This window comes from Poecile atricapillus, chromosome 19 (assembly GCF_030490865.1).
Source record: "Poecile atricapillus isolate bPoeAtr1 chromosome 19, bPoeAtr1.hap1, whole genome shotgun sequence".
Classification (NCBI taxonomy): domain Eukaryota; kingdom Metazoa; phylum Chordata; class Aves; order Passeriformes; family Paridae; genus Poecile; species Poecile atricapillus.
The window spans coordinates 10378348-10399418 of NC_081267.1; the positions used below are offsets into that span (position 1 = coordinate 10378348).

General features: G+C 54.3%; 1 pseudogene; it reads left to right on the top strand.

Annotated features, from left to right (window-relative positions):
• Positions 1-21071, top strand: part of LOC131586382 (zinc finger protein 208-like) — a 761426-nt pseudogene that overhangs the window by 409043 nt on the left and 331312 nt on the right.

The following is a 21071-nucleotide window of genomic DNA, read 5'->3' on the forward strand; positions in this document are numbered from 1 at the left end:
ACAAGCAAATTCTTCTTGCCATTCACACAATGTTGATTTGCTCTAATTGGATTGTAATTAAGACCTACCTCTCACTTTAATTAAGGTTGATGGATTGTGAGGCAAAGTGTTGCATAATTTTCCCTGGAGAGAGTTTTTCTCTAATTCAATGACATATGAAGACAGGTGTAGCCTACCATACTTGTGGCATTAGTCTCCCACTCTGTCCTTTTCTCTCACCCAAGGGGAGGATCGAGGTCTGCAGGTCTCATCTGTGCACAGAAAGAGTTAATATCTCACCCACACCTGCAGATGCTCATGACGGTTTCTGCTGGGCAGTGGCCGAAGCAGTCACAGTGATGGATTTCAGACCGTGCTGGGGCTGTGCCAAGATCTCAGGGGGCCTGGCCAGAACAGTCGTGGCTGTTCTGCCCCCATGGCTGGTCCCAGGCCCCTGCTCCCTTCAATTCCAGCTGCGGGCCGATGGCTTCCCCTCCCTGTGCCCGGCAGCCGCTGGGGCCGCGCGGGCCGTGGTGAAGGGGCCTGGCCCAGCCCAGAGCCGCTCCCGGGGCCTGGCGGAGCCCGGCTCGGTGCAGGCCAGGCTGGAGCAGGGCCGGCCTGACCAGCACCCAGTTAACTCTTCACAGCTGGAAACAACAGAGAGCTTTCCTGGGCTTGCCTGTCTTTAAAATGGGGATTTCACAGAGGAGGATCCAGCTTCTAAATGGTTTCATAGGTTGTCAATTCTCAGAGGCAGCCAGCTATTGGTTTTGCTAAGCACAGAGGAAGCTCTTAGAAGCCCCCTCCTAGAAAAATCATTTGCATGGGTGGCTTCTTCACTCCTCACCAAATATCAACTAATACAAAACCACCACAGACATTCAGGCTGAAACAGGAAGCAATTCTGAAGCAATTGTTTTAAAGCAAAATCTGTTATTAAGCACAGAGATTGATGTCACTCACCCAGACCACTGGAGAGGGATAGTGACTCTGTCACCTCCCCCCTGGCCAGCCCATTCCAATTCCCAATTACTCTTTCTGGGAAGAACTCCTTCCTATTGTCCAGCCTAAACCTGCCCTGGTGCAGCTTAAGGCTGTGTCTCCTTGTCCTGCCCTCCAGCAGATCCCCACTCACAGCCAGCTTGGTGTCATCTGCAATTTGTGAGTGCTGGACTTGACCCCCTCAGCCAGACCCTCAGTGAAGATATTAACCAGGACTGGGCCCAGCACAGATCCCTGGGGACACCACCAGGGACTGGACACCAGCTGGATGCAGCACCATCCCCACCACTCTCTGGGCCCGGCCTCCAGCCAGTTCTGCAGCCAGCAAAGAGTGCTCCTGTCCAAGCCGTGGGCTGCAGCTTTTCCAGGGAATGCTGTGGCTCTCCGTGTCCAAGGCCTTGCTGAAGTCCAGCTCGACACATCCAGAGCCTTTCCCGCACCCACCAGGCGGCTCAGCTGGTTATAAAAGGAGATCAGGTTGGTCAGGCAGGACCTGCCCCTCCTAAAGCCACGCTGGCTGGGTCTGAGCCCTGGGCCATCCTGGAGGTGCCGTGGGATGGCACTCAAGGGGATCTGTTCCAAAACCTCACCAGGCACCGAGCTCAGGCTGACAGGCCTGCAGTTCCCCAGAGCCTCCTGCCAGCCCTTCTTGGGGATGGGCTCACACTGGCACCTCCAGTCCTCTGGGACCTCCCCAGTGAGCCAGGACTGATGAGGAGAAATGATGGAGAGCAGCCTGGGGAGCTCATCCACCAGCTCACTCATCCCCCTAGCATGGATCCCATCCCATCCCATCCACCTGTGAGCATCTGAGTGGCTCAGCAGGTCTCTGACTGCTTCCTCCTGGATTACAGGGGGCTCTTCTGCTCCCTGTCCCCATCTACCAGCTCAGGAGAACACTTGTCCTGAGGAAAACCTGTCTTAATGTTGAAAAGGTGGTTTTATTTATTTAATGTTTATTAAATATTTAAAATTTTATGTTTATGTTTTATTAAATATTGAGGCAAAGAACGTGTTGAGTACCTCAGCCTTTTCCTCATCTTTGGTAACCATATCTCCCCTAAGGAATGGAGGTTGTCCATAGCCTTCCTTTCGCCATTAATGCATTTCTAAAAACATTTTTATTATCCTTCATAGAGGGATCCAGGTTAAGTTCTAATTGAGCTTTCACCTCTCTGCTTTTCTTTCTGCATGACCTAATGACATCCTTAAACATTTCCTGATTTCCCTGCCCCTCTGTCCAAAGGTGATTCATCCTCATATTTTCCTTGAGTTCCTCCAAAAGCTCCCTGCCCACTCAGGCCGATCATTTTCCTCACTAGCTCATTTTTCATCAGAGAAGTTCAGGCTGTTCCTGCTCCTTCAAGCTTTCTTTCTTGAAGTGTGTCTATCCTTCCCGGAATGCTTTGATTTAAAAGGCTGTTGCCCTTAAAAAACTCAGTACCTGATTTGGTACTCCCCAAATCTGCATCCTTAATCGGCTGAAGTCTGCCCTTTGTAAGTCCAGTGTAGGAGTTTGGTTGATGCCCCTCCTTCTTTCACAGAATATTTCAAAACTCGATGATTTCATGGTCACTGTACCCCAGGCAGCCTCCAACCACCACATCCCCCAGCAGCCCTTCTCTGTTTGTGAATAGCAGGAGACACAGCTTTCCTGGGCAGTGGCAAGAGAAGGAAACCTCCCCAAAGTGCAGCTTGGCAGGTTCAGCCTTGAGGGGAGGAGAAAGAAAAGTCCCTGCCAGGGTAGAATTTTGGTGCAGGAGGTGTCCCAGCGTGAGACTGGACCATGCCATGGCTGAGTGTGCCAGGAGCCGGCAGTCAGTGGGGCCCAGGGATGCTCCAAGGGACTTGGAGTTTTGCTTCTGACTCCTTGAGCAGCTCCTTCAACCTTCTCTCAGTGCCTGAGGGTCCTGGACTCAGCCCCAGATCCAGCCTGGGGTTCATTAAAATACAGAAAGCCTCGGGGGCTCTTTCTCTTCCTTCCATTGTCTTCAAGTCCAAGGCTTGTGCAGCTGCTTGGAGTCACTTTGGAATTCTGTTGAGGAGGAAGATTTGAAAATCTACCCTGTTTTATTTTTTTTAGATCAAGGGCATATTTTTTAATTTTCTAGTTGAGAGAAGAGGTGACAGAAGCATTTCCCAAGTAATCTTGATGCTGAAAATCTCCTTAGGAGGTCTGGTCACAGAGAAGAATGAGCCCCTTGTGGGCTGACCCTGTTTGGACAACCTGCTCCTCACCCCGAGCCTCAGCATGTCTGACATCGCCCACCTGGGACTGACATCCCAAAACATTGAAAACATTTATCTTTATAATTTTTCTTTATCATTAAAATCTAATTAATTTATAAAAATAAATATTTGATTTTTATAATAATATTGTTCTGTATTTTTATAACCTAACTTTTATATTTATATGAAAGAATTGATCCATTTTTAGCAACTAAAACCATTATTGGTCCTTGGTTCAAAGTAACACAATTCCCTTCATTAATTAATTGATCAAAATTTCTCCCTCTTTATGCTAATTACTCCTATTTTTAGTCCTTTGATCATCTTTTTTAATAATTTTCTCAGACAGGGTAAAAGGAGCCACTTTGGGGTCCACGGGGACTTTTCTGGGGAACATCTGGGGCAGTTTTGGGTCTGGGGAGGGAATTTAGAGAGAATTTGGGGGTCTGGAGGACACTTGGGGAGCCGGGTGGGCACTTGGAGGGGCACTTAGGGATTCTGTGGGACAATTCGGGATCCAGGGGAGCACTTGGGGGTCCAGGGGGGCACTTGGAGGTCAGGGAGGGGAATCTGGGGGCCCTTTGGGGTCTGGGCGGGCACTTGGGGGGCTGTAACAGGGAATCTATGGGCCGTGGGGGATGATGGGAGTTGTAGGCACCGGTATAATACGGTTTAATGGGGCCGCGGAGCATCACGGGAGTTGTAGGCGCAGCTCCAATGGGTTCCGGTGAGGCGCGGGGCATGACGGGAGATGAAGTCCCGGCTGGAATAGCGCTCTATGGGCGCCGCGGAGCATGATGGGAGCTGTAGTTCCGGAAGTGGCTCGGAAGGCGCGTTTGGCCGTGCGGGGAAGCGCTTGGAGAAAACTTTTGCATCCGAGCCTTGGCTGCAGGTCCTGGGGGCGAATGTATACGGCTCGGGAGCACTTGGGGGGAGCCTGGGGAGCTGTAACCGGGATCTTTAGGGCGCGGGTACGGCAGGAGGTTTGGGCGCGGAACTGTGTTGTGGGATGATGGGAGATGAATTCCCAGCAGTGGCTGGAAGGGGAATCTGTGGGGTCGGGAGCATTCAGGGATCCAGGGACACTTTGGGGGGCCTCGAACGGGCGCTGAGGGGGCACTCGGGGATCCTGGAGGGTTTGGGGAACACTTATGGGACATATGGGGGGCGATGCCGGGGTTCTGGGGAGCGCAGGGCATATTCCCAGTTCCTCACAACCTGGTCTCAATTGCCCCCTGGAGGCTCCTGCTCACTGCCAGTATCATCCCAGTATGATCCCAGTATGATGTCAGTACACAGCCAGTGCAATCTCAGCCATTGCCAGGATGATCCCAGTACAAACCAGTCCCTGCCAGTGCTGCCACTCCTGGGATCCCCCAGCCCTCTCTGTGTTCCCCCCTCCCGCATCTCCCCAGAGCAGCCCCAAGGGCTGGCAGTCCCCAGCCAGGGTCCCCAGCCAGCCCCAGGTTGGATCTGCAGCCCCCAATTTTCCCAGTTTCCCTCTCCTTTTCCCCGGGCCGGGTTCCCCCCGTCCTCAGCGGGTGGGAGCAGCGGAGAGCCCCGCGCTGCCCATCCCGACCTGTCCCGGCTCCATCCCCGCTCCTGCCATGGGCTGTGAGGGGTTTGGGAACGGGGCACTGAGGGTGTCACTGCTCCTGGGGGAGGAGGAGGAGGGATGGAAGAGGAGGGATGAAGAAGGAGAGAGAGAAGGGATGGAAGTAGAAGAAGGTGAAGTTAGGGAGGATGAAGAGGAGGAAGAACAGGGACAAATGAAGATCAGGGGAGGTAGAAGGGACCACGAGGTCGAGCACTCCCTGAATACACAGCCCTCCACCTGTGGGATCATCACCCCCCCCATCCCAGCAATGACCAGGGTGGGGGAGCTCGGCCCAGATATCCTGGGGGATCCCTGGGTTGGGTTTTATGGGGGGGATGTTTGGAGAATGAAGAACTCCAAAGCTGAGCAGAAAATGCCCCTTGGGGGGCATTGGGGGGTCCTGGTGGTGGCTGCTGTCAGAGGCAGCCTGGAGGAGCAGAGCCGGGTTTTCCTCAGGACCCCAAAGTGGGGAGCCCAGAGAGGGGGAGCGCCACAATTCATGGGATCCTGAACAGCCTGGAATGGAGCAGGGGGGACTCCTTGGACGTTCTGCACCCCAAAGCAGAGAATCACGGGACAAGGGACCATAGGAATCCAAAAAGCCCCATCATCCCTAAATGAGGAGATGGAAACAGGGGGAACTTTTTGGATTTCTGGCACTCCCAGCAACCTGGGGTGGGCAGGGACTGAGCAGACAAAGCAACCCCAGTGCAAGCACGACCCCCAGCAGCTGGGACAGAGAGGAACCCCTGAACCGCAAAGGGGAGAGAACAGAGTTGGGGAACTCCCGGGAGGCATTTTCAGGGCTGAATTTTGGTGTTTGGGAGGTTTTTATGGGCCCCAGATACCCGGTAACTTCTAGAGATGAACTTGGTCAGGAGGAACACCCTAACCCAATGTGCTCGTGCATTATATTTTTCCCCAAACCAGGATTTTTCATTCCCAAACCTTGGCCAGATGGAGAAGGAGGCTGCGAGGAAGAGGAAGATCTCCCAGGACACCCAGGCAGGTGAGGAGGAAGTCAGTGCCCCTTTCCCCCTCTCTCCTGCTCCATCTCCCAGCCCAGCCTGGCCCCCGGCTGCAGGACAACCCCGCTGCCGACGCCGTCCTGCCGGGGATGCACTGGGGGGATCTCCTTCCCCTTCCCTCTGGCACGGAGGAAAATCCCATCCTCTCCTTGTCCTTCCTCCCCCAGACAAGGAGCTGAGGATGGAGACCAGGGAGGAAAAATCCCCACAGCAGAACCTCATGGAAGAGGCTGATTTGAGCAGCTCCACAGTGCAGGAATGCAAAGGGGAGGAAAATCCCCAGAGATCCTGCAGGAGGAGGGGCTCCAAACCCATCCCAGGGTGCTCTGAGGAGGAAAGACCCACCCTGTGGCGGGAAGTCGGCCAGAGATCCAGCCAGGGCTCTGAGCTAGTGGTCCATGAGCAGGTTCAGGACGGGGAGAAGCCCTACAAGTGCTTGGAGTGTGGGAAGAGCTTCAGCCGGAGCACCAAACTGCTCCGCCACCGGATGATCCACACTGGGGAATGGGCCTATCAGTGTGGGGAATGTAGGAAGGGCTTCAGCTGCAGCTCTGAACTCATCATCCACCAGCGCATCCACACTGGGGAGAGGCCCTACGAGTGTCCTGAGTGTGGGAAGAGGTTTCAGACCAGCTCCACTCTCCTCAGGCACCAGCGGATTCACACGGATGAGAGGCCCTTCCGCTGCCCCGACTGTGGGGAGGGCTTCAAGCACAACTCCACCCTCATTGCCCACCGGCGCATCCACACTGGGGAGAGGCCCTATGAGTGTGGGGAATGTGGGAAGAGCTTTATCCACAGCAAGAGCCTGATCTTCCATCAGAGGACCCACACTGGGGAGAGACCCTATGAGTGTGGGGAGTGTGGGATGACTTTCAGATGGAGGTCCCAACTGACCATCCACCAGATGATCCACACTGGGGAGAGGCCCTACGAGTGTCCTGAGTGTGGGAAGAGGTTTCAGACCAGCTCAGATCTCCTCAAGCACCAGCGGATTCACACGGATGAGAGGCCCTTCCGCTGCCCTGACTGCGGGAAGGGCTTCAAGGACAACTCCACCCTCATCAAACACCGGCGCATCCACACTGGGGAGAGGCCCTATGAGTGTCCCCAGTGTGGGAAGAGCTTCAGCCAGAGATCTACCTTGACCCAACACCAACAGAGGCACCGGTAAGGGAAGCCCTGCGAGTGCCCCAAGAGCAGGAAGAGCTTTGTGCACTGCTCCAGCTCCATCCCCCATCAGAGGACCCACGTTGGGCAGGACCTGATGATCCACGTTCCCAGTGATCTGCGTTGGGAACACACTGGGCTGGAGGCCATTTTATTTTGGTTTCAATTATCTTTTGATTCATCTTTATCTATTTAGAACAGAGAAATAGTGGTAAAAATCAATAAATTCATCAAAGGTATCTAAAACCTCACATTTTACTAGTGCTTCAAAGGAATCTGGGAGATACTTGGGAGTATTTGGGGGTTGTGGGGTTATTTGGTGTAGTTGTCTCCATTTCTTGGCACTCAAAGAGACAAGAGGGTTCGATCTTTCACCTCAAAACCACTCAGTGTCACTGAATCCAACTCAGTACCTCTCCAAAATTATTCAATTCCACAGCCCCTCAGGGTGTGTTGCCTTAAGTTTTAGCTTTCATATTTTTCATATTCTACACTGCCTAGGTTTGTAGTTTTGAACTTCCTATTAAGTGTTAGTGAGCTCTCTTCACAGAGTAGGTAGACAAAGCAAATCCTTTTCTAGCTTGATACCAAGGACAGTTGTTAGAAGTTTCAGCCCAAAAGCATAAACAAGGGTGGACTGAAGAGAGAAAAGAAGGATGAGACTTCATCATCTGAAGCTGTCATTGGACAATGAACATCTGCAATATGCAGATGTACCTGAACTTCTAAAAATGTGAGACCTTGTGATCAGTTGTCCATTTTTGTGACCATTTTTGGTCCATCTTGGGTGTAGCCCTGGCCAGGCTCTTGTACTGCCCAAGTTGTATCCTTTAAGGCCTTTTAATAAACTTTATTCTTAACTCTGTCCAGCTCCTGTTCTAGGTCAGCCTTCTGAAGGCATCAGGTGGAATGGGGTTGGAAGGGGATTGGGTGAAGTGGGATGCAAATCAGGAGGGGTGAGATGGGCATTGGGTGGGGCAGGATGGGTGGGATGGAGTTTGGGAAGTGTGAAATGGGGGAAATAGGGATTGGGAAGGGGGTCTTGATGTCCAGCAGGAATGGGATGGGTTGAGGTTGGGATTGAGGAGGTGGGGTGGGGTCTGCAATGAGACAGCCAAAGTTTGGGGATGATGAAGGGAGGGGGAGCCCATTACTGAGTGAGTTTTTGTGTGAGGTGCCCCTGCCCAGGGAGGCAAAGATTTAGTTTCAAATGAACATTGTTAAAGTGAGAGGTGTGGGCGAGAGGGAATTCCATCCCTCTGCCTCAGAGGTTGGGCCCTGCAAGCCCAGGAAGGAACTCCACCCTGGACCCCTCGTGGGGAGGCAGCCCAGGGATTTCTGATTGGGTTTGGGCCCCTGGGGTTTCTCCCTTGCTGTGTTCCCAGTGGTCCCTGACCTTGAACTCCACTCTGGTTCTCAAACCCCATCTCCCTGCCTCTGTTTGGGGCTGTCTCTGGATCTGAGTTTGTTCCTGAGCTGAATAAATGTTTTCCTGAGCAGAATCCCATCTCGTTGGTGTCCCATGCTGGTTCCTGGTAACTGTGGCCTCCCTGGACATGATCCTGCGGCCCCGGAACGCAAGACCCCACAAAATTGAGACCCCCCCGAGACCTCAAAAAATCCCAAAATTCCCTAAAATTTGCCCAAATCCCCCCAAATTCCCTTAATTTTTCTAAAATGGCCCTTCTGTCTCCCTCCAGGACCAGGTGCCTTCGCTGGATCTCGAGGACACCCCCAGGAATTTGGAGGGGGTCTCTCCTCCCCTGCCACCCTCAAAAACCCACAGCTTTTGGGAAAAAAAATTTCCCCAAATCCCTTGGATTCAAGGGGGAGTTCCCCATTTTTGACATGTTTTTTGGGGGTTCCTTCCCAAATTTTTCAGGTTTTTTGCCTCTTTGCTATTTATTTAATGGTTTTAGCATTTTTCAAAATGAGCTTTTTTGTGGTGGTTCCCACAATATTTTTAGCTGTCCCTTAATTTTTTTCTGGGGGTTCGACCCCTCCCGCAATTTTACCTTTGTCCCCCTCCCCCCAGATTGGGGTGAGGGTGTCTTTTTTCTTTTTTTTCTGTTCTTTTTCTTTTTTACCTTTTTCCCTTTTTTTTTTTTTTTCTTTTTTCCTCTTTTTTATTTATGTGCACTTAATTTGGGGGGGCTGAGGGGCAGGAATTTTGAGGAGCTGTTGCCTGGGGGGTGCTGGAAAAGTTGGGAAGACCCCCTCTCTCCAAAAGAATGTGAAAAATCCTGAGAATTCTGGGATTCCCCCCCCTACATCCCTGCCAAAGGTGTGAAAAATGTGAAATTAAAAAATATACATTGTCAGCTTTTTTTGTTTATTCTTGGGGAGGGAGTTGTGATTTTGGGGGGGTTTTGAAGAGGGGTTGCTATTTTTTTGGGAGGTTCTCCCAGTTTTTGGGGGGAATTTGGGGGTTTGGAGGGAAATTTGGGGTTTTGGGGGGAAACTTCGGGGGTCCTGGGAGGAATTTTGGGGTTTTAGGGCAGGAATTTTAGGATTTTTTGGTAACATTTGGGTGCCTGGGGGAGAAATTTGGGGTTTGGGGGAGAACTCTGGGTTTTTTAGGGGGAGGATTTGGGGTTTTGGGGAAAAAAACCTGGGTTTGGGGGGGAATTTGGAGTCCAGAGGGGAATTTTGGGGAGAAGGGATTTGGTTGCTTAGAAGCACCCCCTGTATTTTTGGGGTGGAATTTGGGAGTCTTGGGGGGGGAATTTTGGCAATTTGGGGTATAATTTGAGGGTCTTGGGTGGGGATTTGGGATTTTGGGAGGATTTGGTGGTTTTGAGGGAAAATTTGTGGAATGGGGAGAATTTTGGGGGTTTTGAGAAATTTAGGGGTTTTGGAGAAAAATTTGGGCTTTTAGGGGGAAAAATTAGGGGTTTTGTGAGGAGATTTTGAGTATTGGGAGGATTTGGGACTTTTGGGGGGTTATGGGGGTTTTGGGAGAAATTTTGGGATTTTGGGGGAGAAATTGGGTGGTTTTGGGGGGAAATTCTGGGGTCTCAGGGGAGTTCTGATTTTGGGAAGGGGATTTGGGGAGGATTTTTTGGGTTTTGGGGCAATTTCCATTGATGGGGAGGGGCATTTTGGGGAGGCATCCTGAATTTGGGAAGGGGTCTCAGGGGGGATTCCCGATTTTAGGGCGGGGTTTGAGGTGAATTTGGGGGAATATTCCAGCGATGGGGAGGCATCTTGGGGGTGGGATTTGAGGAGAGGTCTCATCAGAGCCCTATCCTGAGCTGGAAGTGGGGGGATGTTGGGAGTGGAATCTGGGGAGGATCTGGGGGGAGATTTTCCATCCATGGGGAAGGGTCCCGGTCCTGGGGCAGTTCCTGAATTTGGGGAGCAGTCTGGAATTTGGGGGGGTCTCATTGGGGCAGCAGGAGGGGCTGGAAGCGGGGCACGATGTTGGCAAAGCCGCTCTCCAGGGGGGCCGTGGGCAGCTCCTCGGGGGGTGCCGGGGGTCGCGGCCGCAGGCGCTGCAGCAGCGAGGTCAGGAACAGGAACAGCTCTGCCCGCGCCAGCGCCTCCCCCAGGCACAGCCACTGCCCTGTGGGGAGGGGGCGTCAGCACCGCCCCACCCCAAAGGGTCGGGGGTCCCAAAAGGGGTGGGGGTCTCTAAAGGGTCCAGGGGTCCCAAAGGGCTGGGGGTCTCTAGAGGGGCTGGGAGTCCCAAAAGGGGCTGGGGGTTTCAGGGATTGGGGATTCCAAAAGGGCCGAGGGGATTCCAAAGGGTCTGGGGACTTTGGGGGCTATGGGATCCCAAAAGGGTCTGAGGTCCCAAAAGGGTCTGGGCTACCCCAAAAAGGGTCTGGGGGGTCCCTAAAGGGTCTGGGAGGTTTGGGATTGAGGTCCAAAAATGGTCTGGGGGTTTCAGGGGTGGAGGTCCCAAATGGGTCTAGAGTACCCACCCCGAGGAATTTTGGGATTCCAAAAGAATGTAGGGCCCCACCGCAAAGGAATTTGGGGATTTTTGGGATTTCAGAAGGATTTAGGACCCCACCCCAAGGATTTATGGGATTTTTGGGGTGCCCACTGGCCGAGAAGGGCATAAAGGCCTCGTTGCGCTGGAACTGACCCTGCTCATCCAGGAAGTTCCCAGGGTCAAATTTTGGGGATTTTTGAAGGACTTGGGGTTGTTTAGGACCGAGCTCAGCAGGGGGTAAATGTCTGTGTCCTGTGGGGTCAGGTGTGGGGCCAGAAGGGTCATTTGGGGTCAGGTGTGGGGTCAGAGGAGTCCTTTAGAGTAATTTGGGGTTATTTGTGGTAATTTGGGGTCATTGGTGTCATTTGGGGTTACTAGGGTGTAAGAGACAGTCTGAAGTTACCCTCATCTGCCTCACAAACATTGCAAGAACAGAGACCGAGACCCTGAAGACCCTGAGGGAATTTGTGCAGGGGTTCTGGCCTGGTTGAGGTGGAAGCTTGCCAGGTGATGGTTTGCAGGTGTGCTTGTTGTGCTGTCAAGGTACACTGCCTTCATTCCTGCTGCTGAGCAGGGACTTGTAAGGAGCGGCCTGTTCTGTACCTTACACCTGCTTCCCAGAGCAAGGGGGCTCATCACAATAGCCAAGGAATTTCCCCACCTCTTGGCCAGCTGCCCCTTGCTTTGAAACAGACTGTAAAAATGACTTTTCCAAGTTACTTTCTTCAAGAGAGATCTCCCCACAGAAGAAGACACCAGCGACCCCGTCTCGTCTGTTGGTAGCTATAACCCCCTCTTTTCTCTCTTGACATTGGTTCTTTACCCCTCTCTCTCCCTCTCTCTCTCTCTCTCATCTATCACGTAACCCTTGTTGCTGGCACTAAAATAAAGGTGCATTAGTGCTGTTGTGATTTAAACTGAAATCCCCTGGTGTCCTATTTGCACTCTGAGATCAAACGAACCTCTCACGACTCCCACTTGTGTTAGGGGATTGTGACACTCGGCAGTGGGGTGACCCAAGGTGTGGCTTAGAGCAAATGCTCCACGGCACAAGGATATTGGTAGGCACATGGTGGAGACAAGGATGAGGAGGAGATCTCCAGTATGGGTTCCAAAGGCTTTTACTCGGCAAAAATGTATACTCTGCTCAGTTTTGGGAGCTTGTCTTACAGCAGCTAGAGAAACTTGCTTTAAGCAAAAAGGTGAGGAAAGAACTAGAATGGACTCTTTTCAAAACCTAGTTGAAATTTTGCAAAAACAATTAGATGAAGAAAGGAATGAGATCCATCTGTAGCCAGTGGCCCAAAGAGAGGAATGGGTTAAAAATTCAAAGAATGCTTACTCACCAAAGAAACAGTGGAGAGGGAAACCCTTCTCATTAATCAAATTTACCCTCAGAAAGAACTAACTGATGAAAAATTGTGGGGAGCACTGCTGTCCTAGCTTGAAACCTTTAATTCAAACAGAATATAATCATAACAATGATGAAGATCTTGATTTGCATACAACCACTAAAGAAATCCCGTACACTGCTGCTGAATTGGCTGAGCTGGAAAAGGAGCACGGGCGTCTCCCTCACGAGTCAGAGACAGAACACATACTGCATCTCTCACCGGAGGAGATCAGATTTGACTGACAGAACAAGAAGCCAGTGGGTACTGGGGACATGGGGTCTTCTCAACAGCAGGAGACAGATGTAACCCGTGGTCCCTAACTCAGCACGCAGCTCATTGGGCAGCAGGGCTTAATCCATTGGAAAGGGGAGACCCTGTAGCTATAGTTGGTACTCCTGACCAACTACTGCAAGACATGCACAAAGCTGCCTGCTTGCAAATGATACATGACAGAAAATTAACGACTGGTTATGAATCACCAATGCAATTACCTGTGAAATGATGACCCCTTTAATTCGAGCCCTTCCAGAATCACATAAACCTACAGCAATTTTCCTTCAAAAAACCATAGCAGCTAGAACTCCTGTTGTTGGCACTAAAATAAAAGTCCACTATTGCTGTGATTTAAACTGAAATCCCTTTGTGTCCTTTTGCACTGTGAGATCAAACGAATCTCTCATGACTCCCGCCGGTGTTAGCGGATCATGACAGAGCCCTCAGCAATCCAGGCAGCAACACAGGCAGCAGGACACAGAGGGCATTTCCTGGCTGGGACAGGGCTTGTGGCTTCAGCAGAACCACCAAAGGCCAAGGGGCTTCTGGCCATTTTCCCTGCACCACTGCATGCCTGGGCAGCTTGCAGAGCACAAGCCCCCTTTTCCCTCTCTTCCCCTATGCCCCACACACCCTGGGCAGCAAAAGAAAGCTCCTGGGAGTCTGACTATTAGAACATATCCTACATTATTTACATCCTAAAGCAAAACAAAAAAGAAAAGAACAATCTTTGAAGGAAAAAAAGTCCCTGCTGGCTGCTCATGTGGCCCCAGCAGACACAGCCTCCCAGATCAGCTCTCTGCAGAGCTCCAGCAGCGCAGCCAGCTGAGGCCCGACAGACGAGGCCGTGACCTCCATGCCCTGCGGAGCTGATCTCGCAGCCTCTGGAAGGTGGAGATAGGAGCGTGGTCTCCTGCCCTGAGAAGGCACAATGTCTGAAGTGCCAGGCTTCCAACCTCCAGGCTGCTGTCACATGCTGTGTCTTCAAGGGCTGGAAGAGAGACGGACAGAGCCACGGTCAGATCCCAGACCTGCGGGGGCCCACGGAGAGCCCCCTGCCAGGGCCATCCCAGCCGGCTCTTGCCATGGCCAGCAGGGAGCAGGGACCGAGGGGATCAGCCCGAAGCTGTGACCACGAATGCCCCACGTGCCCCTGAAATCTCGGTGTGCTCTGCCCACGCCGCCCCTCATCCACACAGGGAGCAGAGCCCTCCACAGCCAGGCCAGGGCTTGCAGCTGCCCCCGACAGCCCTGCTGACAGCCCGCTGCCCTCACTCACCCTCACAAATGAGCAGCATCTCTTTCTTCTTCTCCCTCAGGTGCTCCCCGGCCATCCCTGGGAACACAGAGCCTGTCAGGGCCCCGGCGGCACAGCTCCCTGCCAGCGGCGCTGCCAGCCCTGTGGCCACACGGCCTCCCGCCCCGGCAGGGCTCAGCCCGGGCCCTTGCCGCATCCTGACTCAGCCCAAGGGCACGGCTGCCAGAGGCCGGCAGCAGCCCCGAGGGCAGCCGGGGCTCCAGGGCGCCGGGCCCGGGTGCCGCTGCCGGGGCAGCAGCCGGGGCCGGGGCCGAGCTGCGGCGGGGCGGGGAGGGAGCCCGGGTTCGTGGCTCACCGATGAACCTGATGGCCGCCTCTCGCAGGGGCTCCTGTGGGCTCTGCAGGTACGGCAGGGCCCGGCGCAGCTGCTCGGCCGCTCGGCTCCTGTCCTGTGCCAGCTGCAGAGAGCGGCAGGAGGGAAGGGTTGGTGTGGGCTCTGCCCCTCGGCCGGGCACTGCCTGCGGCCAGCCCCGGCCTCCCGTGCCCGCCCAGCCCTGAGGCCCGGCCAGCAGCCGCTGGCGCCGGGCTCTGGAGGGGGCAGAGGGCCGGCTGCTGCCCGGGGAGCCGCGGTGCCGCCCCGGCCCGCAGCCCCAGTGGGCCAGGGCTCCATCGGCACCCGGCTCGGGGCCACAGGAGCCTGGAGAAGAAGCCGTGCTGCTCCCGGGTGCAGCACCGGGCAGGGGCGCAGCTTCCAGCCCCACACACTGGGCACCAGGGACAGGGAGCTTCTCCAGGCTGGGGCTGGGCCGTCCAGGCCGTCCTTACCAGGCCTTCGCTGAACTTCCAGAGTTTCTTATCCAGCTGCAGCATCTGTTCAATATCTCTCCTCTTCAGGAATCTGGCTGAAGAATGCAGCGTTTCCTGGGACACCTGGAGAGCAGCAGAGACTGGAGATGGCCCCACAAGCCCAGGCACAGGACCCGCATTCGTGTGCCAAGGCCTGGAGGTGCCAGGGCAGGAGGCAGCCGAGCCCTCTCCCAGGGTGCCACCGGCAGCCCAGGTGTCCTCACCTCTGCCACATGCTGGTTCTGCTCATGGCAGTGGAAGAAGAGTGGGAGCAGGCTCTGGCGCACGTATGACTTCAGGGCCTTTCTTCCCTCTTCCATTAATAAATCTATCATCTTTTTAAATACAAACATGGAGCACAGCTGCACCTGGCTATCATCCTGTATGAAAGGAAGGAAAAAAGACCTCAGCACTGGGTGCTTCGGGCCCCCTTTGGTCTGGCCTGCGAATACACAGGGCACAAAGTGTCTGGGCAGCACCCAGCGGCCGTGGCTGAGGGCACAGAACCTTACATTGTCAAACAGTGGCAGGAGCACCTCAGCCAGCTGCCGGGCTATGGGGATGGCTATCGGGGCACTATTATACAGGAATAAATATTTGAGAAGAACCATGGTCATCCTGACCACGTCACTATCATTTTCCTGCAGGAGCTCCAGCAGGTTTTCAGTCAGGCTCCACATTTTCTTGGCCTGTGAGGAAGAGAAGTCTGTGAAACCCCACCCTGCTGCTGCAGGGCCCAGAGACAAAAGGCTGGTCCTAAAGCACTCGGGCAGCTGAGCCGGGAGGCAGGAGAGCTGGGAGCAGCTGCCTCAGTGTCTGAAGCTCAGGGACTGCGTTCCCCATCCCTACGCTGCTCGCATGGCTTCAGCCACTGCCCCCTTCTCACCATCAGGGGATTCTTGCCAAGCACTAGGAGGCCTCTGAGTGCCAAGCGTTGCCTCTCCCTGCACTCGCTCTGCAGATGGTTTGACAGGATGTCCAAGATGCTGTCAGTGCATTCAGTCAAGTCCAGGCACTCCAGGACCTGAAAGGCACAGGGCAGTGACAGGGGAGCTGGCTGGCAGGAGACCAGAACCACACAGAGCTGGGCCCTGGCAGCAGCACAGAGCACGGGCAGTGAAATCTCAGGCAGCTGCAGCTGTGAGAGGGCAGAGAGCTGGAAAGCAGCTGGCCTTCAGGCTCACCTCTACAAGGAATGCCAGGGCAGCAAAATCCCAGAATGGCATCTCTTTGCTGAGCAGGCTGAGCAGGTAGAATGCTACCCCAGAACACAAGTGTACGGATGAAGAGCACATTTCTCTGAATGGAGGAAAAAGGAAGCAAAACTCTGAGCCAGCAGCAGTAAAGCTCTCCCAGGAATGACTCAGGGCTGATCTTTCCCCACCAGCCTGCAAGGTGACATGGGCCCTTGGGGAGGTGGCTGTTCCTGGGCACCCTCCTCTCCCAGCCTTTTGAAGTCTCCTTGGTTGTTCCTTGGTGACGAGGCCCTTGGGCCTACAAACACTGGAATGGTGTGGGGCAACCGGACACACAGGGCACAAATGCCAGAGGCAGTGGGGAGAAGGGGGTCTCACCTGGCCAGCAGACCCACGGCATAGTGGTGGGTGTCAGCACAGAGCAGCGTGTCCCAGCCACACTTGCGTTCCACTTCCAGAACCACACGCTCACACCGGAGAAGGCAGAGCAGGGACTTCAGGGTCTGCACTGCAAACCTGTGTGCACAGCAAGGCCCACATCACGCTGGGAGCACGGGCTCCTGCCCTGGGGACATGGCAGGGACAGGAGGAGTGGCATGGAGCACCTGTTGGGGCTGGTGGCAAGGCCGTGTTGCTTCTGGCATCTCTTCCAGAAGGTATCAACTTCCTCTGGCATATCCAAAGTGCTGAAGAACACTTGGAAGAGCAGATGCACAAAGAGGTGGGGGAAATACCCATTCACTACACGTGGGACACAGGGCACCTGAAGGAACTTCCACATCACCACAGTTGCCTGCAGAGGACAAAGCACCCTGAGACAGAGCTCAGTGCCGAGGTGTCTCTGTGGCAGGGCCTGAGCGTGGCAGGGAGAGGCTGGGGGAGACACAGGGGGAGCATCGGGCCTGGTGCCCCTGAAGCTGCCCCTAGGCCAGGTTTCAGCCCGGTGCCTGAGGCAGGGAGATGCAGTGGGGGAAGGAGGAAACAGAGCTGCTGAAGACATGGCTGGACATGGGGTGAGCAAAGGTCAGTTGCAGAAACTCACAGCCAGGGCAAAGACACCCGTGTTGTCCCCATCGGAGGTGCACGTGCTGTGCTCTGGCCAGTTCCCCAGCACATGGAGGAGTATCTGCACCACTGGCTCCACAGTCCTGCTCGAGCACAAGATTGTCTTCCACATGGTCATGGCAGCTCTGTGGGGTGACAGCTCTGTCTCACGGGGGTCTCAGACACATCCCCGTGGCCTGGGCAGCAGTGTGGGGGGGAGCTGGCTGCCAGCTCTGCCTCTGCCCGCTGCCCCTCACCAGCAGCAGCACCCAGGCAGCCCAGCCCTGTGGGGACAGGGCCCTGAGGGGGCATGGCACGGCAGCAGGCTCAAGGGCTGATGTAGCAGGGCTGGGAAAGGGAGCAGCCAGAGGGCCCTGGAAGTCTCTGTTGGTCAGACACCTGGGCCAGGCTGTACAGGGGCCATGTACCTGTCACATGCTGGGGCCACACGCAGGAGAGCAATGACCACATCAGCAGGCTGTGCCTCAGTGAGATCCAACAGGGCCTTGTCCAGCTTGTGCTCAGCAGACTCATTGGCCATGAGCCACTGGTGGATGTATCTCACCATGGCAGGCACCTGGAGAAGGCACAAGGGGAGACTTGGAAAGCTGCCAGAGGGAGTCAGGAATGTCCCCAGCTTCCCCAGAGTAGTGCTTTCCTTCTTGCCACACTTTGGCCTCAAAGGCTTAGAGTGATCAGCAGGTGTGGCTTGGGAGGCCAAGCCATCCCTGGAGGATCAAACCCTGGCCACAGGCTGCTTACTTGCTCTGGAATGGAAACACCCTCCTCCAAAATCAATTCCAGCATGGCAGCACTGGTGTCGGTGGTGTAGACATCACCGTTTTCCATGGACCCAGTGCCCATGGCACTGGTCTCTTCCTGCCAAATGCACTTGATGAATTTGCAAGTTAGGCAGGAGAAGGAAGGGTGGGAAGAGAGGGATATTGCATGGAGAGCTCCAAGCATGGTGCTGGGCTGAGCAGTGCCAGCAGGCCCAGCCCAGGTGGGGATGGCTGCAGGTACCTGCGCTGTTCTGTGGAAGAGGCCACCGGCAAGGTCCTGCTCTTGTGTCTGGTCCATGGCTGCATCTGTCAAAGAGCAGCCAGAGCTGAGGGGCTGCGGGAGAGGCCGGAGAACACAGCCCAGCCCTGCACTCTCCAGGCAGGGACAGCCCTGGGATGCCCCAGGGGATGGAGTGTGGCCACTGCTGGGGGGGTAGCCCCAGGCTTTCTTCCATCCTTTCTGTGGGCACATCCCCAGGGGATGGGAAGGTGCGGGAGGAGACGGAAAGGGACAAGACATGATGGGATGTGGCCAAGCTGGCCACAGGCTGAGCCCTGATGCCCAGTTCTGCCACTTACCCTCCTGCAGTGGCTGGAAGTGCTGCACCTCTTCAGTCTCCTGTGCTGGGGCAGCTCCAGGGCCTTCTTCTTCCTCCTCCTCAACCCAGGCCAACTTGGGCACTCTTGGGGGTTGCTGCTCCATGGCAGTGACTGGATTTATGGTATTTGCAGGAGAGATGGCTCGGAAAAGCTTCGAGTCACCAAGTCCTGCAGTCGTGCCTGGAAGGCACCTGCAAGACTGAAGTCCTGGCAAGACTGCAGGACAGCAAGTCCTGCACTCGGGTCTTGAGGGCTCCTGCCACAAGGACAGGAGGCTCCTCATCAAGGATGGTGCTCTGGTCTCAAGGGCAGTGACTGCAGGGATGGGCGATGCCTCGGAAAAGCTCCGGGTCACCAAGTCCCACGGTCTGCCCTCGAGGGCACCTGCAGAAGAGAAACCTCAGCAAGGCCACGGGTCAGCAATTCCTGTGGTCTGGCCTCGAGGTCACCTGCAGGAATGACGGCTCAGAAAAGCTCCGGGTCAGACACAAACGAGAGCGCTGTGCGGGGGCTCCTCACAGCACCGCTCTGGCACGTCCTGTCCCGTCGCGTGCACCGAGCACTGTGGTGTGGCCCTGTCACCGCCAGCTCCTATGTCACCACGTGTCACAAAGGGTCCTCTGACACCTTGTCCCTTTCCATCCCATGGTGACCATATGTCACAAAGGGCCCTTGCACACACTGTCACATACCCTGGTTCCACCCCCATCCCCCCTAAGTGGCCCAGGTTGGAAGGAATCCCTTCCCCAAAGTGTCTAAGACAGCCTGACAGGATCTTTAGGAACAGCTCAAACCATCAGCAAACGCTGCCCTGCTCTGCAGGCTCAGGGCAGCAGAAGGAGCCCCCAGGGCTGCCAACGCAGCCGCAGCAGGAAGGGAACGGGGCCTTGCACAGAAGCTGGCACAGCCTCCTTGGGACACGTCCCGGCTGGTGGCCATTCCAAACTCACAGGTGTGACACAGACAAGGAACATCTGGTCCAAGGCACAAAGAGTCCACTAGAATGTATTTTAGCACATTAGAAAGACTTGGGAGGAATCCCAGAGGGTCATTTTTTGAAGCAAAGTGATCTGATTAAATACTGTAACCAACGGTAGGCTTGGTAAAAATTAGAAAGTGGTGAAAATGGACTGCCTAATGGAACTTTAAATGATCATCCACTGTTACAGTTGATGTTATTTTTTAAAAAAAGAAGACAAATGAGACCAAGTGATATGTGCAGACACTTTTTTTTACCCTGAAGAATAAACCTGAGTGGCACCAAGAATATGGCTTTAATTTGGACGCCCAGGAGACTTTGGTCCTTCCTTTGGAAAGAGATAACAGGTGGAAAATAAAGAGATGTTGTTCAGCATGTAGTTTAGGGCAGAGATGTTTGAAATTGGCAAAAAAGCGCGAGGAAGACGCTGTTATAGATGTCCAAGACTCACAGCCGAGTTATTCCAGGCCAGCTCTACCTTCCCCCTCAAGCAACCACTCCTCTCCCTCAATTAAATGAAAGTGAGAATGAGATGAATAATCCTGGTGAGGGGACAAGTTTGGGGATGCCAGTGACAACATGTACAAGGAATAAAACCAAGAAAGCTTTGCCTTTAGTCACTCCCTTAAGGCAAGAAGTGGGTCCCACAGGAGAAGCTGTGTGGGTGAAGATCCCCTTTTCTACTGGTGACCTGAATAACTGGCAGGAAGAAGTTCATAATTACAGAGAAAACCCTAGCAAAGTGGCAAAAAGATTGGAGTTAATAGTCAAGAACTAAGACCCAGACTGAGATGATTTCATTATGACAGTGCTAAGGAAAACAGATAAAGAGTTGGTGATGAAGATGGTCAGACCACATGGACAGGGAGAAATTGCTAGTGGAGCCTTACAAGGTACAGTGGACCAGTTGTTTCCTATTGTAAACCCTTTGTTGGACCTGAATGATGCAAACAACTATGAGATGTTAACTAGATACTGGGAACTGTGGGGGCCGAGGAAGCAGCCAATACTGTAGCCACTCTCCCCTGAAGGAAGAGCCCATAGGAGGCTTTCACTTACCACTCTCCCCCAGAGGCTAAAGGCCTCAATGGGGAGCTTTTATTTTTACAGCCACAGGTTAAGTGGTTCCCAACATGTTTTCCCCCTGTATGCATATTATTTTTACCCTGTTGGCCCTTCCCCCTTGTTCCACCCCTGAATCCTCAAACCATTGTCCCTGTTGCTCCACCCCACCCCCTGCTTTTCCTATATAATCCCTGCTCTCACTGAGCCCAGGCCAGTTGTTGTCTCTGGGACCCTTCGGGAGAGAATAAAGACCTCCTTGGAACCCCACACGGTGCCTCCCGTCTCTTTTCTTCGGCAGCACCCGAGGAACAGCGGCCATTCCAAAAGCCCTTTGAAGGGCTCACAGCTGAATCACGGGGGCAAGGCAAGCGTGCCTGTGCGCCCAGGGGAAGTGCCACAGGAGACGCTTCCCTGGGAAGGTCGCGGCACCCTGACCACCTCCGCTCGCCGCGACAAGTGGTGCCCCAACAGGGAGCTCTGCCAGCGGTTCCCTGGTTCCCTGGATCCCGGGAGAAGCGTCTCCTGCAGCACCAGCTGCAGAAAGCAAGTCACTCTCGGGTCTGTCACTTCCCTGAGGAAACCCCCTCGCGTTTTAGCAAGGGCTATCCAAGGGGACACCAGGACCCTCCTAGGACCATCCAGTGAGCAAGGAGAAGATTTCCCCAAGGACCAGACGGTGGGTGACATCG